The sequence below is a fragment of the Pristiophorus japonicus genome, chromosome 16, assembly GCF_044704955.1.
Source record: "Pristiophorus japonicus isolate sPriJap1 chromosome 16, sPriJap1.hap1, whole genome shotgun sequence".
In the NCBI taxonomy this organism is placed as follows: domain Eukaryota; kingdom Metazoa; phylum Chordata; class Chondrichthyes; family Pristiophoridae; genus Pristiophorus; species Pristiophorus japonicus.
In genome coordinates, this window is record NC_091992.1 from 112,988,446 (window position 1) to 113,009,488 (window position 21,043).

Consider the following 21,043-nt stretch of genomic DNA (forward strand, 5'->3'; position numbering starts at 1 on the left):
CGCTCTGAAACTCAAGCAGGAATATCCTGTGTGTAGAACACCAATGTTGTTGCCTATCTCCAAACCCATGTCTGTTTGTGGAATGTGCACTGTAATTCATAGATAGAACTGGAATGTGAGATTTATTCTCCTGACCATTGGCACAGGCCTGAGGGGGGGGGGAGGGGAGTCTGGAGTGCATATGACCCGTGGCGTACCTAACCCAAGAGTGCTTGACGCTGTCACTTGTTGAGCACATGAGAACACACAAAAATTAAATTATCTGAAACATGAAAGGGTGACAGCCTGCTTTCTCACGCTCCCAGAGGGAACAGGTTGCCGTGGAGCAAGGAATGAGAAAGAGGTTCGTATTTAACTGATTCCTGTAAGTGTTACTGACTGTCTGCTTTTGTTTCCCTCTCTTTTTCAATGCTCTGGTCAAGGCCCACATGCCCTGCGGGAACAGTATTGTTTGACCAAATAGCTCCTGCATCCGTTTATTATTCAGAAGATAGGAGGAAATCTGAAAATGAAACACTGTTCAAAGTGGTCAAAGGAGTAAAAATAAGCTGAGAGTCTGCACAGGGTCATATTGAAAACGTCACCAGATCCTTTCTTCCCAACAAAATAGAAGCTGTGTGATATTTGCTAAAATGAGTCAGGGTTTTCATCAGAATTAATTCTTTGACGTGAATATTTCGAAATATCAAAAAGCACAAAGAACCACCCTGCTTTTAGCTGTGAAAACCATCCATTATCTGTTCTTCCTCACTGCTGACAATGAGCCCAGGAACACCCAGTAAAGAATGGTAGCAAGTTTACCTACTGATGATTTCACTCCCTTACACTTAATTCTAGACATTGGACATAGTGTTCTCCTACCTTAATGGATTTTGTTTGTCTGTAATCCCCTCCATCTACAGATCGGTGTCAGCCGTGGCACAGTTGCTAGCAATCTCGCTTCCAAGTCCCACTCCAGAGACTTGAGCACATAATCCAGGCAGACACTTCGGTGCAGTACTGAGGGAGTGCTGCAGTGTTGGAGGGGGCCATTTTCTGGATGAGGCGTTTGCCTCTCAGGTGGATGTAAAAGATCCCACGGCGCTTTTTCTAAGAAGAGCAGGGGAGTTCTCCCTGGTGTCCTGGCCAATATTTATCCCTTAACCAACATCATTAAAACAGATGATCTGGTCATTATCACATTGTTTTTTGTGGGAACTTGCTGTGTGCAAATTGGCTGCCGCGTTTCCGACATTACAACCGTGACTACATTTCAAAAGTACTTCATTTCAAAAGTGCTTTGGGACGTCCTGAGGTCATGAAAGGCGCTAGATAAATTGAAGTCTTCCTTTTCTTTTTATTGTGTTTACCCCTCTCTTTATCAGTAATGAATATTTTTCCAATTTCTGCACCTTTTCTTCTTTCCTCCCCTTCCCTGCTCTCCTCTCCTCTCCTCACTGTCTCTTGCTGGTGTGCAGTTGACAGCCAGTGCCACCTCTATCCAGACTGCTTACACATCCTTTTTCTGGGGCATAACTCACTGGGTGCCAAAGGACCTTTCTATTCTGGTCCTTATCTCTGGCAGCATTATCTCCACCGCAGTTTCTGACAATCTTGGGGCCTTGGTAATCGCAGAACCCCTGGATGGAGCACCTGGACTGTATTGCAGGCCTCCCCCTGACCGCTGCAGATACTGGGGATGGGTGTTGAGAGTTCTGATGGTCCCCACCACAGTGAAGACCACAATTTCACTGAATCTGCTTTCAGCCTCTTTCCTTGGATTCCATAAAGATGTCACTGGCCAAGGTTGAAGCAGGTACCCCGGGTCTCCTGCCAGCCAGTCGGCCACATGGCTGAGGCTGAGCGGTGCAGGTATCCCCTGGATTGCCTGCAAACTGAATGCATGGTTCCCTGGGTAGTATGCATTGACATGATTAATAAGGTGGCTATATCTGGAGATCCAGGGACTGGAATCCCTGTTGATGAAGAGCTTTCAGAAGGGGCCTTTATAACCATATGGGGCCATCAATGGCACCCTGCACGTGTGGGAATGCAACCACTTGGAGGTTGATGGTTCGCTCTCTCCGCTTCGCTGGTTTATCCGAAATTGAATGAACTCAGAGACAAGCCTGAACAGGCCATGCGAGACGTGTGTCATACATTGACGAACTGCTGACTGACTGATGTGAACAATGTCACCAGAGGCCGCCTGGAAGCATCCAGATGTAAAAAAGTTAAGTGCTGTTGTCACCTTCACAGCCAATGACAAGGCAGATGGAAAGAAGCTGCAAATCAGGTTCCAACAGCTGGCATACCTCCACCACGCGGTGAGGGGGGAAATGCAGCCTTGTCAAACACTGCCTATAGGGAAATTCCAGATAGGTCCTCCGTGGTCTGTAGACCCTGCGGCGTGGATACCTGCAGGTTGGGTGTTGACTGTACGCACGCCGTCACACTCTCCTGGCTTCCATCCTTCCTTCCTCTGTCTCATCATCATCCCCTTCCTCAAAGTACGGGAGCACTGGAATCCCCAGGGGGAAATCCATGGTTTCACAATGTAAACGACCCTTTAAACTGTCAACAAGTTTCACAAAGTGAATTTAAATGCTCAGAAACAACAGCAACAGACTAGTGGAAGTGGCTCCCAGTGAAAACAGTGTTGCAGAATAGTGGTCGCGTGTGACCTTTCACCTTCCGGTTGATTGCACAAAAGTCAAAATCCACCCCTTTGTCTTCGTGGACCACTTGCTCGCAGCCGGGGCAGGTCAGTATAGGCTGGTTTTAATCCAGCGAGCTGCATCAGGACATCTGTTTGCCGCGGATATCGGCAACCGGTCAGTGCTCCGCCCGTTAGTCGCCTAAAAATCAAATCAGTCCCAGGGGGTCAAACTGATCCTCAGCAACAGCGCAAAATGGGACTAGAAATGAAAATCAGGCGGGGTGTAAAATGGCCGGCCGGTTCGATACCGCCCGCTTTGCATCACTGCCGGAGACCAATTTCAGCCCCATCGTGTCATCCAGTGGTGTAGAAGGACATGATTGTAGCAACCATTGTAAAACAGAGCGGAAAGTTACTGGCAATGAACTCTCTTCAAGAGCAAATCTGCCAAGCTTCAACATAAGGGGCTGGATTTTTGCTTTGATTGCGCCTCTGTTCGCTCTCCGGAGGGGTCTGGAAATGATTACCGCCTGGGCGGCCAGCTTGCAGCGTCCCACCAGGAAATTTTGGTGCCGGTTTTGCCACGGCACTGAGTATTACCGCCCGGGAGCATTACGCTGGTGTGCAATGCCCCCGGTATCATGTGAAAATTTGTTTCACGCTGACCCCATAGCGCCCCATAGCCAAACCACCAGAGAAAGCTGGTGCTCAGAGCTGTACCGGCAACGGGGTGAAGGGAGGAATGACTGCATGAGATGATTGTTCTTTTTTGTTTTATTTTTGCGATTTATCTTTATCTGGGGTGAGCAAGGTATTGGGACTGTTTTTTGTGCCAATTTTTTTTTCCCCAGGGAGGCCTCACTTAGGGCGCTCCGAGTTTGGCTCTTTAGCTCGGGATTTTAAGTTGCTCACCCGGCCTAGCGCCCTATGAGCCCCACTCTCAAGGCGCAGCAACCGAATTTGTTGGCTACCATCGCAAACCATTTCCCGGCGCAAAATTTACCGCCCCACCACCATTAGCGCCCGAAGAATCCTCCAACCGAAAATCCAGCCCAAGGTGTTACGGGAATAAAGCTCACAGTCTTGCTGCGTGTTAATCCAACTTCAAGGTACTTTCTACAGTTTCCTCTGCAGAAGATGCATAATTAAACAATGCAACTTTACACATGGATTTCAGCCACATCCATTTTCTCTTGTACTTGATCGCAAGCTCCTGTAATATTTACTCAACAACGATAGTTAGAATGCAGATGGTTAATGGTGATGGCATTCCGTAAAATGTAAGTACCCTGCCGATGTGTTATATTGTAGGGGTAAATTTATGTAGTAAGCATTGGTGGGTGATTAAATTGATTGTGATAAGTAACTTGTGGTTAACGTTCTTGATTTATTTACAGGGAGGATTTTATAAAATCTCTCTTTGTGCACACAATGATTGGCCTGCTCTGAGAACGAAAACCACAATTTCCTGTTGCTCCCTGCAGCTAAGGACAGTCAGTGTCCCTCACAAATATGCCTGTCAGACATCTGTCACACAGATATTACAAGCGAGCTCAATAATCGGAGCCCTGCCCCTCACAAACATGCCACGGGGTGTTTCTATCCCTCTAATGCATCACACGTGCCAACCTTTCCAAGCAGGATAGTGAAAGATTTTTGGTGAGATGTCATGGAGCTGGCCAGTGCCTGCCTCGTGGGTAATCTGAGAGGAAAGAAAGAAAGACTTGCATTTATATAGCGCCTTTCACCGGACGTCTCAAAGCGCTTTACAGCCAATGAATACTTTTGGCATGTAGTCACTGTTGTAATGTGGGAAACGCAGCAGCCAATTTGCACACAGCAAGCTTCCACAGACAGCAATGTGATAATGACCAGATAACCTGTTTTTGTTATGTTGATCTGGCAGGAACCTGCCCTAACACTCAACTCTGTGGCCACTGATGGCACTTCCACAGACCAGAAAAATGATATTTCACACCAGTAAAAATGAAAATATTACACTGACATGATAAATCACACAATAATATAACATAATAATGCACAATAATATCACACAATAATATAACATAATAATGCACAATAATATCACACAATAATATAACATAATAATACAGGCCACGTCACTTTCTATAGCTCTTCTTCGTGTTGTTTGGTCTAACTTGTCCTGTCGTTAATTACCTATGACTTTTTGCCTTTTGTTTTCTTGCTCTTGATTGAAAAGTTGAACAACATGAATGGATGTAAGATTGTATTTTTTAAGTAATATTATTACGTTATGTTCAACACTTATCTCATCATCATAGGCAGTCCCTCGGGGTCAAGGATGACTTGCTTCCACACTAAAAATGAGTACTCAGGTGACTGATTAACTCATTTCAAATGGTGTAAGATGCCTGTGCATGAATTCTTTTAACGTGGGGTGGCCGTTGCACACCAGCCACCACACGGGCTTGACGGAGCAAGGTCTTGGTCCAGTGGCAAGGGGATCCAAGACGACTGGAGACCAGGCCAATATATACACACAAACTCAAACATACTCCTGCATAAGAACATAAGAAATAGGAGCAGTATTAGGCCAAACGGCTGATCTGATCATGGACTCATGATACTATTACTACAGTGACAGGCACCAAGCAAAACCCTGCATAACAGGGACACTGCTGAGGGAACATTCTTCTTTATAGAGACTGAAGCAGATAATCAGCAGCACCAGATTGCAAAACACTTCCTACATCCTACATCCCGCTACCCCCTTCACCACCCGCCCCCGCCCCCTCCCCCAATCCCACACACACACACGACAGACAAAAAGAGAATTCACTTTCCTGCTAGCTGGCTGATCTTTATATATGACCAGAGGAAGATCTCTTTGCTCCGTTGGCGCCCGAGGAGTGTGGAGTGCATCTCTTGGTGCTCCACTCTCCTCTTGGGGCGATGCAGCTGGGTGTCCCACTTTGGGGTGGTGGAGGTCGACTGGCACTGGAGGTGGTGCCCCAGTGGCTTTACCGCTCAAAGCGGGCGAAATCGAATTTCTAGCCCCAAATGTTTTAATTCAGTAATGATTCTTTTCAAATCTACTGTTTCACCTTTTATGAAACGAGCTGATAAATCTTTGCAGTTTAAAACACTTGCTGGACTTTCAAAGGAATATTAATAACTTCAGAACTAGCTTCCTTCATCGTCGCTGGGTCAAAATCCTGGAACTCCCTCCCTAACAGCGCTATGCAGTACCTTCACCACACGGACTGCAGCGGTTCAAGAAGGCGGCTCACCACCACCTTCTCAAGGGCAATTAGGGATGGGCAATAAGTGCTGGCCTTGCCACCAATGCCCACATCCCAAGAATGAATATATAAAACACTTATCTAGGTATCTATTAAACACCTCGATTGTAAGAGAAAATATCAAATCTGAAAAAGAATGGCAATACCAGGGAATGGCCAGAAAAGTAATTTCAACAGTGACTGCACTTCAAAAAAAGTACTTCATTGGCTGTAAAGCACTTTAGGGCGTGACAATTGAGGCGTTTAATAGAGACATAGATAGGAGTTGAACATAACATGTAACAATATTACTTAAAACATACCACCTCACATCCATCAAAGTTGTTCAACTATGGCCCCAATACTCCCGGTGCTAGAGAGGATGCAGCCTGGAATTTAGAGCAGAATCCAGCTCTACCAGGATACAGCCCCATTGACATTGGCCCTTTAAATTCCAGTGAGTGCCGCTGTAAGATCTTCTGCCTGCCCCCGCCCCCCCAAACTACCCCCCACTTCAAGGAGGAATCTCAGAAGGGGTTCAAGATTTACCCCAGGAATTCTGCCCTTTATCCCCTTGAAGCACCTCAACAAAACTCATGCCAGCTCATCACTTTGAGGCCTCCTGAAGGGCCTGTAACCTTTAAAGGTAATGACTTGCATTTATGTAGCACCTTTTCTGACCTCAGGATGTCCCAAAGTTCTTGACAGCAATGAAATATCTTTGCAGTGTAGGCACTGCTGTAACGTAGTGAAACATCAGGGCAACCAATTTGCACACAGCAAGATCCCACAAATAGCAATGAGATACATGACCAAATCATCTATGTTAGTGATGTTGGTTAAGGGATAATTATTGGCCAGGACACTGGGGAGAACTCCCCTGCTCTTCTTCAAATTAGTGCCATGGGACCTGTTACTTCCAGCTGAGAGAGCACCCTTACAGGCTCTGGAGGCCCACAACAGCCAAGCAAATGACACGAGCCGCAGGATTTGGGATCAGTCTCGAGAGTGGGCAGTTGCCGTAGCCTATAGATCCCCAGGAATTTCAGGGCCTATGTTTTCAGTACTGCTCTGATTAGATTTTTCCTTGTTGCAGTTTTTAAATATGACTCAAAACCATAGTGTTCTACTTTTGTGATGCATAACCTTTGATTGTCTGCAACAATAGCTTGAAGGAGTTTAAAGTGTATGGAATGTTTCAGTCTAATCTTTAAGTATGGAATTCCCTCCTTAAACCCATTTGCCTCTCTTCCCACACTGCAACAGTGACTGTACCCCTTTCTTACCTTTTTTCTCTCTTTCTTTCTTTTTTCTTTTCTTTCTTACCCTTCTTACTTTTCTTTCTCTCTTTCTTACCTTTCTCTTCTTTAACACCCTCCTTAAAACCTATCTCTTTGGTCAATTCTTTGGTCACTGCTCCTAATATCTCCTTCTTTGACACAGCATCTATTTTTGTCTGATTATGCCTCTGTGAAGCACCTTGAGGCATTTTACTATATTAAAGCCACCATATAAATGCAAGCTGTCATTGCTATATTTAATAAAGTGTGCTAAAACTGTACAGTTGTCTATACTGGTCCTAAATTTCACCTGCTTTCTGGTTAAGGATTCCAATAAGAATGCAGTTCCACTCAGTCTGTGCTAAGTCAGCTGATCTCTGCCGGGGGTAACCATTGCTTTCTGCAATTAGCCTTGGTGTCCTGGGCTCCTAAGGAGAAAATCATCAAGGGTTTCTGCTCCTTCTCACAATCCAGTGACCTCTGCCGGAATGTGCGCCTGTGTGGATGTCGGGTGAAGACGGGATCAGGCTCCAATATGTTGCTCCCAGTTTCCGTGGATTGGACCCAAGCAGGTGTGTATGGCTGGGAATTTCCTTGGAGTGAAACTGCTCCGCCACCATAAACATAGAGGGAGTGCAGCGGGAACCCTGTTTACATGTAAACGGGGTTTGCGACACACGTCCGATGAAGCAACGGCAGCAGATCGTGAGTAGCTCCGATCAAATTCTCGACCAATGTCTTTAGGAAAGAAGGTAAAGAAAATTTAAATATTCCAGACAAATGCAGAATTCAGCTGACCTGAATATTCAAACAAAGGGATATACACAACTGGATTATTAATTATGTTAATTAGGACTGTGTCTAAAATTGGGCAATTCAAAATTCAGCCTTAAACATTCCAAGTCAGAATATTTCAGAATTAAGTGCTCACTACTTATCAGCAAGTGTGTTTTCAACTGAAAGGGGTTTTACTTTTTTTTCTCTATTTCCTCCTTCCCTCCAATTTTCTCTCCTGATGCTGAATCAGGTTGGTGCATGGTTTGAGGCACCAGGCGCCTTGCAGTACCTTGCCCAAATGACCACTCTTAAGGTGTGAGCGCAGAGGGTCAATCTGGGAAGGAATTCCGGAGCGTGGGGCCTCAGCGGCTGAAGGCGCGGCCGCCAAGATTGGGTGAAGCGAGGGAGGGAATGCACAAGAGGCCAGAGTCAAGGTGGAACGCTGAGTTCTGAGAAGGTTGTAGGGCTGGAGGAGGTTACAGAGATAGGGAGGGATGAGGCCAGGAGGAATTTAAAAACAAGGATGAGAATTTCAGTAGTGTCAGCCAGTGGCTCAGTGGGTAGCACTCTTGCCCCAAAGTCAGAAGGTTCAAATCCCACTCCAGAGATTTGTGCAGAAAATCTAGACTACCACTACAGTGGAGTGCTGCATTGTTGAAGGTGCCATTTTTTGTATGAGACGTTAAACTGAGGCCCTGTTCTGCTCTCAGAGCAGATTATTTGGTCATTATCTAATTGCTGTTTGTGCTGGTTGTGCAAATTGGCTGCCACATTTCCTCCATTGCAACAATGACTACATTTCAAAAAGTACTTCATTGGCTGTAAGCCTGTCTGCCCTCTCAGGCGGGCATAAAAGATCTTATGGCACTATTTCGAAGAAGAGCAAGGGGGCTATCCCTGGTGTCCTGGCCAATATTTATCCCTCAATCAACATCACTGAAACAGATGATCTGGTCATCACATTGCTGTTTGTGGGACCTTGCTGTGTGCAAAATTGACTGCCGTGTTTCCTACATTGTGACAGTGACTACACTTCAAAAAGTACTTTATTGGCTGCAAAGCGCTTCGGGATGTCTGGTGGTCGTGAAAAGCGCTATAGAAATGAAAGTATTTATTTTTAAATTGGAGGCGTGGGGGGACCGGAAGCCAATGTAGGTCAGTGAGGATGTGTTGGCAGGACTTGGTGCGCTACAATACGGCCGTCTATTAAACTCTCCGAACAGAAAGGAAAATACTGCACAAGCTGGAAACCTGAAAGAAAAGCATTACCTTCTGGAAACATTCGGCAGGTCAGCATAAGCTCTCAGGCAAGGTATGAATCCTGTAAAGGTGTATAACAGCAAAACAAGCACCACTGCCAGTTCAAATAACCTTCCCCCTCCCCCTCCTCCTTCTCCGCAAGGTTAAAATTCTCTTTGATTCATGGTTGTCGAAGCTTTGTAGCGTCAGAATTGTGTTTATCCAAGGACACTTGTTGTTAATTTTCCCATTCACCAACAGTGATAATTCACACTTCACTGAGTACAAAAGCGATAACACTGTGCACACATGTGAATCATCACTTAACGCTCCATCCTGCATGAAATGTTTCAGAACCATTTGAAAAAGCCATTCCCCAGTCTCTGTAGATAAACTGATGGCGGTCGGCATCCATTGTTCTTTCACTCGTGGGGTACAGTATTGTGAAGCAGCCAAAGATATTTCTTAAAGCTCATTGAAAGAGATGTCAGGATCTAACAGTAACCGTACAGTATTGTGAGCTATATAGATGTATTAAGATTCTTTTTTAAACATTTCTTATTGCGAGATATCTCAAATATAATTTCAGGTCCTGGTAGAGGGGCAAGAGTGATACAACTTTCCCTTTATTCTTTTCAAACTGTGGCTTAATTTTTCAGCTTTTGGCAACGTAATCAGAAGATTAATTACACCGCTGATCATACCTGCTCCTTTAAGACATTTTTATATTGAAGCAGATGCTCTATACCTCCTGTTATCAACAACGTGCTTTAATATAAAGGAGTTGACCATCAGTGAACCCAACAACATTGTTGTTGCAGATTCTGGTGAATGGCACAAGCTAAATGGGCTGCCTCCATTTTAACTCTGGGTATCCTCAGTCCTTGCTTTTCTACAGGCTTTGATTTGAGTGGCAGTGGGGGAGCAAACTAAATAAGGGACAGCATCGTACAGAGGTCATGGGTTTCCGTTTGAGCCCCAATGCCCCCTTCCTCTCCCGAGACCACTTAAGACAATGTAAAATATTTCAATCTCCCCTTCAGTTTTCCTGTGAGCATTTCCAGCTAATGCTCCGACGTCTTTTAACTAAGGGAATAAATTGTACTGAGGGTATTTCTGATACTTTCTCAAGATGTTTTGTAAACGATGACAATCTTCTGAACTGATTTAAGGGCCAGCGATCACACTTCAGTTCCACTTTGTCACATCCTGTTTCATTCCCACATTTTGGGGGTGGGTGAACACAGAGTGACAATAGCAGGATGGACTGTATCTGGAAACGATTTGAAGGTATTTCAAATATTTCAAGCTATCTCGAAACGAATTTAAAATATCACTAAATGAGAATTTGTCTTGCCACCAAAGCATAGAGGCGTTCAGCTGAGTGCAAGTAACAGGCAAGTCAAGCTGTCTGGGGTTGAGGTGCTGTGTAAATAGCTGGAGCTAATCTCGCCCCACGTGGCTTTGACATACCCACCCTCTGCATCTTCATAGGGCTCTTTCCAACCAATCACAGCGCCTCAAAACCTTGGCAAGTTTTGATTGGCTGTAAAATCCTTTTGTTCTCTCCTCTCCGAGCTTAACTCCTGCAGTGCTGAAATCTTGGCTGGTTTCCTATTTAACAGCACTCCTGTCCCAATGAATGATGTTAAATTTTTTTCACTAGTTCAAACCTATAATAAAGATTCGAACAAGATGCCCCCAGGACAAAGTTAACCTTTATTTAGGTTTGTCCTGCTATTTTCTTTCTTTCTGCAATCACGAAAACCTTTAATCTGTGTGGCAGGGTGCTGTGACTCAGGAATAGGAAACAGATGATGCTCAATAAATGCTAACTTTTTTCATTAATTAAGATATTCATAATAAGAACATTTCAAGTCTAAGTCAGAGCTTCTGCCATGCAATGGGGGAAAAGGGGTGTGGGTGTGGGACAAATAGCCTGTGTCCCCACAAAATAATATTTATCTGGTATAATCTTTTCAAATGTTATTCATTTATTTATGGTATGTACTATAGGGTAAATAAACTGTAATAGTATTGGCATAATAAACCCTTTTACTAGCCTTGCGTCTGCACACAATGCTGCACATTACACCACAAAGGGCAATGGCATGTCCCTCAGTGCAGTCTCCAACCCTCAGACAATGACTTCTCTATTGTTCCCCACTCCCTACCTTCCCTTATTGTTGGCCGATTCTTTGGCCATAGCCCCACCCTTTGGAACTTTCTCCCTTAGCATCTCCAACATCTGCCTCCAATGCCTCCTTAAGAATCTTCTTTTTTCCCCCCTCCTGACCCTCTTCCTTTTCACTTTCTCGTTTAATGTCCCCTAGTATCCACCACGCTGTAGAGAGCTCTGAGATGTCACTACTGATATAATGAGTGCTATCAAAATGTCATTTTTGCCTCTTACATTATGCTTGGCATTTAAATGACAGTGAGGACATTGTTATACTATGGGAATCTATAACACAGCACCACTAGACCATGCTGGGGAATCTAGAACCAGGGGTCACAGTCTCAGAATAAAGGGTCGGCCATTTAGAACTGAGATGAGGAGAAATTTCGTCACTCAAACGGTTGTGAATCTTTGGAATTCTCTACCCCAAAGGGCTGTGGTTGCTCAGTCGTTAAGTATATTCAAGACAGAGATCGCTAGATTTTTTTTGATGCTAAGGGATATTGGGATAGTGCCAGGAAGGTGGAATTGAGGTAGAAGATCAGCCGTGATCTTGTTGAATGGTGGAGCAGGCTCAAAGTTTATGCTGCCAGCTCTACAGTGCTTTATACCAAGGGAAACGGGAGTTCTGTGGCTGCATCACGATTATATCCAAATAATCAGTTGGGTTGGAGTGTAGATGTTTTTAGTATCAGGGGTGTTGTAGTTGTGTGGGGCGGACTGGTTGGGCTGGGTGCTCTTTGCCTTTCCATCATTGTTTACAGGTTTATATGTAACCTTTAGGGCTGCTGACCAAGGGCCGTGCGGCTCTGTGTCGGCCAGCGTGGACACGATGGGCCAAAATGTCCCCCTTCTGTGCTGTAAATTTCTATGTTTCTATGTTTCTAAAGGTTAAACATTACCATTATTAAGAGATGCCTAACCTGGCAGCTCTCTTCTTGGATTTAAAGATTAAAAATTACCATTAAAATTTTCCGAAGCCTTCTTATTTAAGTTCACTTTGCACTGGTGGAGGTTGTACTGCAGTGTGTCTGAAGTAGAGTGGCGGGAAACCTAAGTTCAGTTGAGGTTACTCCACACAAGCATTACACTGCACGGTTGCGTCAGTAGGAAGTTGCAACTGAAACTGTGAGGTACAAGCAGCCTGTAAACTGATGCGTTTTGAAACAAGCATGGTTAGTAGAATTTGTCGTGAAAAGTGAAATTAACAAAAGAGAGTTAAGACCTAAACCTGGGTCTCGAGATTTAGGTTATCGCCCAAAATGGCTAAAAGTCCGCTGTTGTGGTATATGATGTCACCTGAACTCCTGGACTGGGTTACAGGTTTGTGAATTCCCCATCCCAATTTTCTAGTATTCTTTTTCTAATGTACAAGATAATGAAGAACCCATCTCACTAGGGAACAGCCCCTTGTAAAACCCTTCAACCATTCACGTGATTGATATCTTGCATTTACTTATGTCAGAAAGTCTTGTATCTTTCATTTGGTAACATCGCAACACAAAAGAGATTTATATACTTAAATAAATCATCTTAGATTTTAAGTCTTTTATGCTCAGCACATGACCACTGTGTAGACTCGAAACAAAACTAGAGGTGTAAAAGTGAACGGCAAAGAGGCCTATACGAACGTAGGCAGCATTAAAGATTGTAAATGTGAACGGTTTATTATTTTCCATTTCAGTGTGACAGTTCTCAAGGAGCCATTCATGCTGTCGGAGAGGAACAGCTGCCCAGAGTCCTATCCTCCGCCCTCCCTCAATCTGGCTATTTAACTAAATATATTACAAAACCTTACAAAAGGCGCAAATGCTAATGGATTTGTGTTCCACCTTTCCTAACCCTTTTTATTTTCCTATGTGTAAAAGTCGTTATTCTGTTAAAAGGTAGTCTTGTTTGTGATGGTTAGCAATTGGGTATAAGGGCAGCTTTAAAGGAGATCATGATTTACTGTAAATAACTTCATTTTACTGTCACGATCCATTCCACCCCCCAAAAAACCCTTGCACTGCTGCAATGAGTTAGGAATAATTTTATCTTTGGTAAGAGCAAAAAACAACAATATTATGCCCAAAGATTATCCAATTTATTTGAAGATGTATTGTGCTGTAACATCAATGAATGTGCCATGTACATTTGAGCATGTGACTTGATGGATCGCCACATGAGATGCTTACCATTTATTTATTGGATATTAGCATGTATTTAAAAATATTTTTGTTTCCCCAATTTTACCTTTCATGACCCACTATTGTGTCTCACCAATGTCATCCTCACCACACAACCTGGTACAGTTTGGGATATAAGCCTCTCTGTGGCAACCATTGAGATCATATGGTACTTATAGCTGAGGGAAGGCCATTCGGCCCATCTTAATTCATTCATCCAGAACAACCCTACATCCTCCAATTGTTGCATCTGGTTTCTTAAATGACTCCAGGGTCTTCGACTCCACCACAAGTCCACTCCAAGTGTTGATCACTCTCTGCATGAAGAAGAATCTCCCGATATCTGTCCTAAAGTTGCATTTTACAAGTTTGAGCCTGTGTCCCTTTGCTGTACTCCCACTCTTTTATTTAAAATAGCATTCCAGATTATTCTTTTCCATACCATTTACTGTATTACATACTTCTATAGATCACCTCTCAAATGTCTATTTTCCAGGCTGAAAATTCCAAGAGTCTCCCACCTTATGTTCTTCGCTCATAAATTACAACCCTGACACTTGACATCAACCTTGTCTGCACTGGCCCCAGCATTTCAGTGTCCACCTTGTATGTCGGTGACCAGAACGGGACACAGTACATAAGGCGTGTTCTCTCTTTCTTTCTCTCTCTCTCTCTCTCTCTCTCTCTCGGATTGTACGTTTTGATCACAACTTCCTTCGACATGTATTCTGGTCTGATTATGTAGTTTAACATTCTATTGTCCTTAACGGTGTTGGTCAGACAGCTTGAAAATTGAGTCTACGAAGACTCCCAGGTGCCTTTTAACTTCATCTTTAGTTATTTCAGCAACATTCATGGAGCATGCCTATTGCCCATTTTTCCTTCTGATGTGCAACACTATACATTTGTCGGTATTACATTTTACTTGGTATTGTTTGACCCACTCATACTTTGTTTGGCTCACTCAGTAGTTTCTGATCTGCCTCCTCTGATTCTGCTGGCCTTCCTAATTCACTCTCACCTGTAAATAGCACTAGAATCAACTGGCATGAAGTGAACAGTGGTGGTGTTGAGCGACTGCAGACAATCCAACATCATGCCTAAGATGGATTATTCTATTATTGCGGAATGCTCCTTTTATCATTTCTTCCAAAGACCGGCAAAGCCGATCCTACGATGGTATCAGAGTTTAAGTCAGTCAAGGTTGGGACTCGCCTGAAACTCCTGGGGACTCATCCACTAGTGCAACTGTGGTGGACTGAGACCCCATCCCCCGAGAAAGAAAATCTTGCATTTATATAGTGCCTTTCACAGCCACCGGATATCTCAAAGCACTTTACAGCCAATGAAGTATTTTGGAGTGGCTTTATTTTGTTATGTTGATTGAGGGATAAATATTGGCCAGGCCACAGTTCAATAAAGGTGAACTTATAATAACAGAAAAGAAGCAGTGATAAAACAATCACAGACTTATAAGTATTGCACTCCAACTGGAGGGTAGAAAACATTTGACCCCAGATTTTATAATATATGTTTGCAGCTGATTACCTGACTTGAATTTGAGAATGACATAATATGACACAGCCTTCGAAATTCGTCTTGGCGTCTGAGGAGCTCCGGATTTTGGTCCTCGCACCTCATCACAATGTAAATGTTGCTGTGGTAGGGGCCTGTTCAGGTTAGTGCTCCAATTTCCAGGTAAATGATTGGGTGGGACTGTGGGAATCTGGAGGAGGAAGGAGTGAGCCTTGGAGTCGGTGATTGGGGTTCGGGTAGGAAGCTTGCAGGCCTCTGGAGCACTATTGTGGTGTCAGGAGTGCTGTTGGGGAAGGGGGCGTCTATGAGGTCGGGGTTGGGTCTGGAGGGGGAGATGGGGGGGGGGAATGGCTGGAGGTCAGGGGTCAGGAGTGAGGTTGGAGATCGTTTACCTTTTTTTAACTTATGTGGTGTTGTGGTGTTTAGTGTTGGTTTTCCCCGAGGCAATCAGCTCTGGCGCTGGCTGCCGCAGGCCAAACCAAAGTTGCAACATGGACCAGAATCAGGCATTAGGCCTCTTATTTGCCTTTGCAAATTAACTAATGCCTGCTTCAGACCTGCGTAAAGGTGGCTCCTGTTTGTCCTTTACCAAGATGGCGTCTGGCGCGATTCACAACAGAAATTTGCGTGGCGTGCATCAGATGACATTTTGGTCCCCAAATGGCGCCCGGAGTGCCCAAATGGCCGCTACCGATCCCAATTTCCTGCCCGAGGAGTTTTATCCTTTTTCAAAATGTCTAAAGTTTGGCAGCTTATCTCCAGCCTGGCTTGTTATAAATCATTCAGTAGAGTATGGCTTCCTGTATAATCGCATATGTCTGATCTGCGAAAAAAACCTGTGTTTTGGTTTGATGTAGGTCTGTGTGAAAAAGTTCTGTTATGTTAGGGTTTGTCTCCCTTCCTGCAGTATTTTCAGCATACATCACAATTCTGAATATTGCACATCTGGTATTTGAGAAGAAGAGGTTAAATAGAATGATATACAACATGGAATGCTTAGTCTGAAACTGGGTGTGGAAAGTTTGATTACGTTGAGAAAAACAATGTACAGGCTATTCAAGAAGTTCTGAGTGTAATACTCAATGGGCTTTTTTTTTTTAAGAGTACTGCCCTCCCACTCCAATGGCTTAGATGTAAAACATCCATCACTAAGCCACACAGATTCATGGTTTGATCCATGATTTCTACTGAGTTCGTTGATCTCAGCCAGGCCCGCAGTATGTGCACTCTGTGCGCAGTTTCTGGTTTAGAGAAGGGAACAATTGGCCAGGGTTCCCATTCCTGATCCAGCGACCTGTGCTGGAAGTGCATGTGCGTGTGTGGCCACCAGTCAGGATCAGGCTCATCTCAGATGTCCTCCACAGCCCGAAAGCCTGCCAACACTCAGCATCAAGGTTCAGATGTGAAGACTGGGGACTTGGAGGAAGGATGGGAGGGTGACTACTGCCCGTGAAACTATCCAAAAACTTAGATAAAAGAAGAGAACACTGTGTAAAGTATGACTAAATTATATATCTGAAGCAGCAATATTAAGGAGTAATATTTTTCAATTTTTGATGTATTTGTACGTCTAAAAATTTGAAGTAAGATAAATGTTTGTTGATATAACTTACTCATCCAGTTTCACACATCACCTTCTGGGAGGGGGCTGCCGGGAGGGCTATTGCCTGAGCTCCCCCAACCCCCCCACTCTTGGTTTTAAAGAAATTATTCTACTTTTCCAGTTGAAGGAGGAGGCTCTGTGGAATTAAGTGACCTGTGGGAAAATGATGGGGAAAAATGCTTATTTTTGTGAAGACAAATTCTGAAAAGCTGAAACTTTTGATCCATTAATCAGAACAAAATCTCCTTTCTGCAATTATTCAATATTTCAATATGCATTCTGGATTATCTAAATGAAAATGATATTCTTTAAAAAAAATTTTTGAGCTAATACTTGGTGCAGGAAAAGCAAAATATGCAATGAATCAGTGAAATGGCCGACCAATATAAAGTCTTGTCTGGAAGGCCTGGCAGCAGTCTGGCACAATTTACATTTTATTTGCTCGCTAGCACAAATCAAATAACCATTCATTAAACAGTCTGTATTTTGTGGGTGTTGTTTCTAGGAGCAGGAGCAGGATAATCTCAGGCATGTACCTTCGAAAGCTCGTTTGGGATTCTGGAGTGAATCTTTACACAGGCTATTCACAGCAGCACGACACTGGCTCTGGACATGACACAAACACAGCCCTGGTGTGACACCGCAGCCGACCTTTGATGAACACTGCCAATCTCCAGGCAGCACAGGAGACAAGTGTGGTCCCACTGCTCTGGTTTGCTACCTCTGTGGTCACTGCACAGCCGGACCCTGCAATCCTAGGCCTTGGATTGAGCTGTATTGCGGATCTAAGAAAGGCTTGCATTTATATAGCGCTTTTCACAACCACCGAACGTCTCAAAGCACTTTACAGCCAATGAAGTACTTTTGGAGTGTAGTCACTGTTGTAATATGGGAAACACAACAGCCAATTTGCACACAGTAAGCTCCCACAAACAGCAATGTGATAATGACCAGATAATCTGTTTTTGTTATGTCGATTGTGCGCTAAATATTGGCCAGGACACCAGGGATAACTCCCCTGCTCTTCTTCAAAATAGTGCCATGGGATCTTTTATGTCCACCTGAGAGAGCAGACGGAGCCTCAATTTCATCATAGGCATCCTATGATACCTCTCAGTTCCACATCTCATCCGAAAGACAGCACCTCCAACAGAGCAGCACTCTCTCAGACCAGCACTGCTAGTGTCAGCCTAGATTTATGTGCTCAAGTCCCTGGAGTGGGACTTGAACCCACAACCTTCTGACTCAGAGGCAAGTGTGCTGCCCACTGAGTCACAGCTGACACAGAAGGCAATGTGTTCGCTTGGTGACCTGCCTATTCTGCCTTCCCATAGCTAGCCTGCCCTTCATGTACCTCGACTGCTGCTGCACAGGAGCTGCCAGAAAGGAAAATAGAATTAATTGCTGAAAATTACATTTAGAAAAAAAATGCAGTTAATACTCTTGGATATCGCATGGATTCCTGCTTATAATGGGCAACCACAGCCCTTCCCCCTCCAGTGGTCTGGGTCAGTCTTTCCTCAGCAGCTGCAACATTCCACACCAGGGCTAATGGACTATAGATGATCCTGGAGGTTGGTATATTCCAGGACATATTAAAAATCACTGAAACAGCCAGAATTTATCTGGTAAAATAACACAATTGCAACATTTCCACACATAGTTAGTGTACACTTTAGTTTCTGAAAATAGTGTTACACTGAGATCGTTTAGTTGAAGACCAATCAGTAGCTGGGAGTGCGGTAATATACGCACGCATGGGAGGGCAAACCCAGCTCCGAGAGGCAGGAGTGATTTTTGATAGACATTTATTTTCCTACCTAATAAAATCATCCTAGTATGAACAGAGTGGGTTAACAAGCTGACAGAAGCACCGAGGTTAGATTCATCAGATGAATTCGATGGCCAGTGCAATACTAAATGGGTGACACCAATACTGCAGGAGTGTCACACTGGTACAACCCAATCAAGAACTTGCATTTCAGGATTCAACTGGATAGGAACCAAAAGGGACTGCAAACTTGTGAGACTGGTAATACAACAATACAATTTGTTGTATTAATCTCCTTTACCCTCAGAGAAATTAAAGTAATTTAACCATTAACTAATGAACCTTTTCATTAATGTAAATGAACAAATATTTTGGGATTCTACAGGTTTACAACAAAAAAATGAAGCAAATGTGTCCATCGTGTTCCTTCTTTATTGTTGCTTTTCTTGTTTCCTGATCTGTTGCTGTCTAAGATGATATCATGGAGGAATGGCCTGGGCACACTTACATGGTCTGTCACAACTGATTCTACCAGACATGGTACGCTTGCTGGTCACCCACCCCACCCCATCTCACCTCACCCCACCCCACCCTGCCCTACCACACACCACCCCCCACGTCACCCCACCTCCACCACACCCCACCTCACCCCATTCCACCACACCCCACCTCAACCCACCCCACCCCATTCCACCACACCCCACACCCCACCCCCCACCCCACCCATTTCACCACACCCCACTTAACCCACTTCCATCTCAACCCACCCCACCCCGCTCCACCACACCCCACACCCCACCCCCCACCCCACCCATTTCACCACACCCCACTTAACCCACTTCCATCTCAACCCACCCCACCCCGCTCCACCACACCCCACACCCCACCCCCCACTTCACCCCATCTCCACCACACCCCACCTCACCCTATTCCACCACACCCCACTTCACCCACTTCCATCTCAACCCACCCCACTCCATTTCACCACACCCCACTTTGCCCACTTCCATCTCAACCCACCCCACCCCACCCCCCACTTCACCCCATCTCCACCTCACCCCCACCCCACCTCCACCCCATGCCACCCCATCCCACCCCACCTCCACCCCACCCTGCCCTACCACACACCACCCCCCACATCACCCCACCTCCACCACACCCCACCTCACCCCATTCCACCACACCCCACTTCACCCACTTCCATCTCAACCCACCCCACCCCCCACTTCACTCCATCTCCACCTCACCCCACCTCCACCCCATGCCACCCAATCCCACCCCACCTCCACCCCACCCTGCCCTACCACACACCACCCCCCACGTCACCCCACCTCCACCACACCCCACCTCACCCCATTCCACCACACCCCACTTCACCCACCTCCATCTCAACCCACCCCACCCCATTCCACCACACCCCACCTCCACCCCGCTCCACCACACCCCACACCATCTCCACCTCACCCCACTCCACCCCATGCCACCCCATCCCACCCCGCCCCACCTCACCATACACCACCTCATCCCACCCCCACTCCATCCCACCACATCACCTCCTCACCCCACCCTGCCCCACCACCCCCCACCCCCCACTTCACCCCACCTCCACCTCACCCCACCTCACACCAACCCCACCCCACCACACCCTACTCCACTCCAACCAAACCTGCCCCACCTCACTTCATCCCAGCCCACCTCACCGCACTCTATCCCACCACACCCAACCCCCTATACCCCACCATGCCACACGACACACCAGAATATGGGTAAAAAGACAAACTGTGCAGTGGCTGGTGTCATACCTGATGCAAAGGAAGATGAGTGTGATTGTCAGAAACCAAACATCCCAGCCCAGGTCAGCACTGAGAATTTCCTCAGGGAAGCGGTCTTGGCCCAACCATCTTCAGCTGCTTCATCAATGACCTTCCTCTGTCATAAAGTCAAGAATAGGGCTGTTCACTGACAATTCCATAGTGTTCAGCTCCATTCACATTTCCTACTTTAATGAAGCAACCCATGTCAGCCTACAACAGGACTTGGATAACATCCAGACTTGGGCTAACTCATGGCAGGTAATATTTGTGCCACATAATAACCATCTTGAACAAGAGAAAGCTCAGCCATCCCCCCATTATCTTCAACAGTCAGCCACTGGCCCAGTGGGTAGCACACTCGCCTCTGAGTCAGATGGTTGTTGGGTTCAAGTCCCACTCCAGGGACTTGAGCACATAAATCTAGGCTGACACGCTGGAGTGCTGCACTGTCGTCGGTGCTGTCTTTCAGATGAGATATTAAACCGAGGTGCTGTCTGCTCTCTCTCTCAGGTGGACATATAAGATCCCATGGCACTATTTTGAAGAAGAACAGGGGAGGTGTCCTGACCAATATTTATCCCTCAATCAATATCACTAAAACAGATGATCTGGTCGTTATCACATTGCTGTTTGTGAGAGTTTGCTGTGTGTGAATTGGCTGCTGTGTTTCCTACATTACAACAGTGAATACACTTCAAAAGTACTTCATTGGCTGTAAAGCGCTTTGAGGTGTCTGGTGGTCATGAAAGGCACTATATAAATCCAAGTCTTCCTT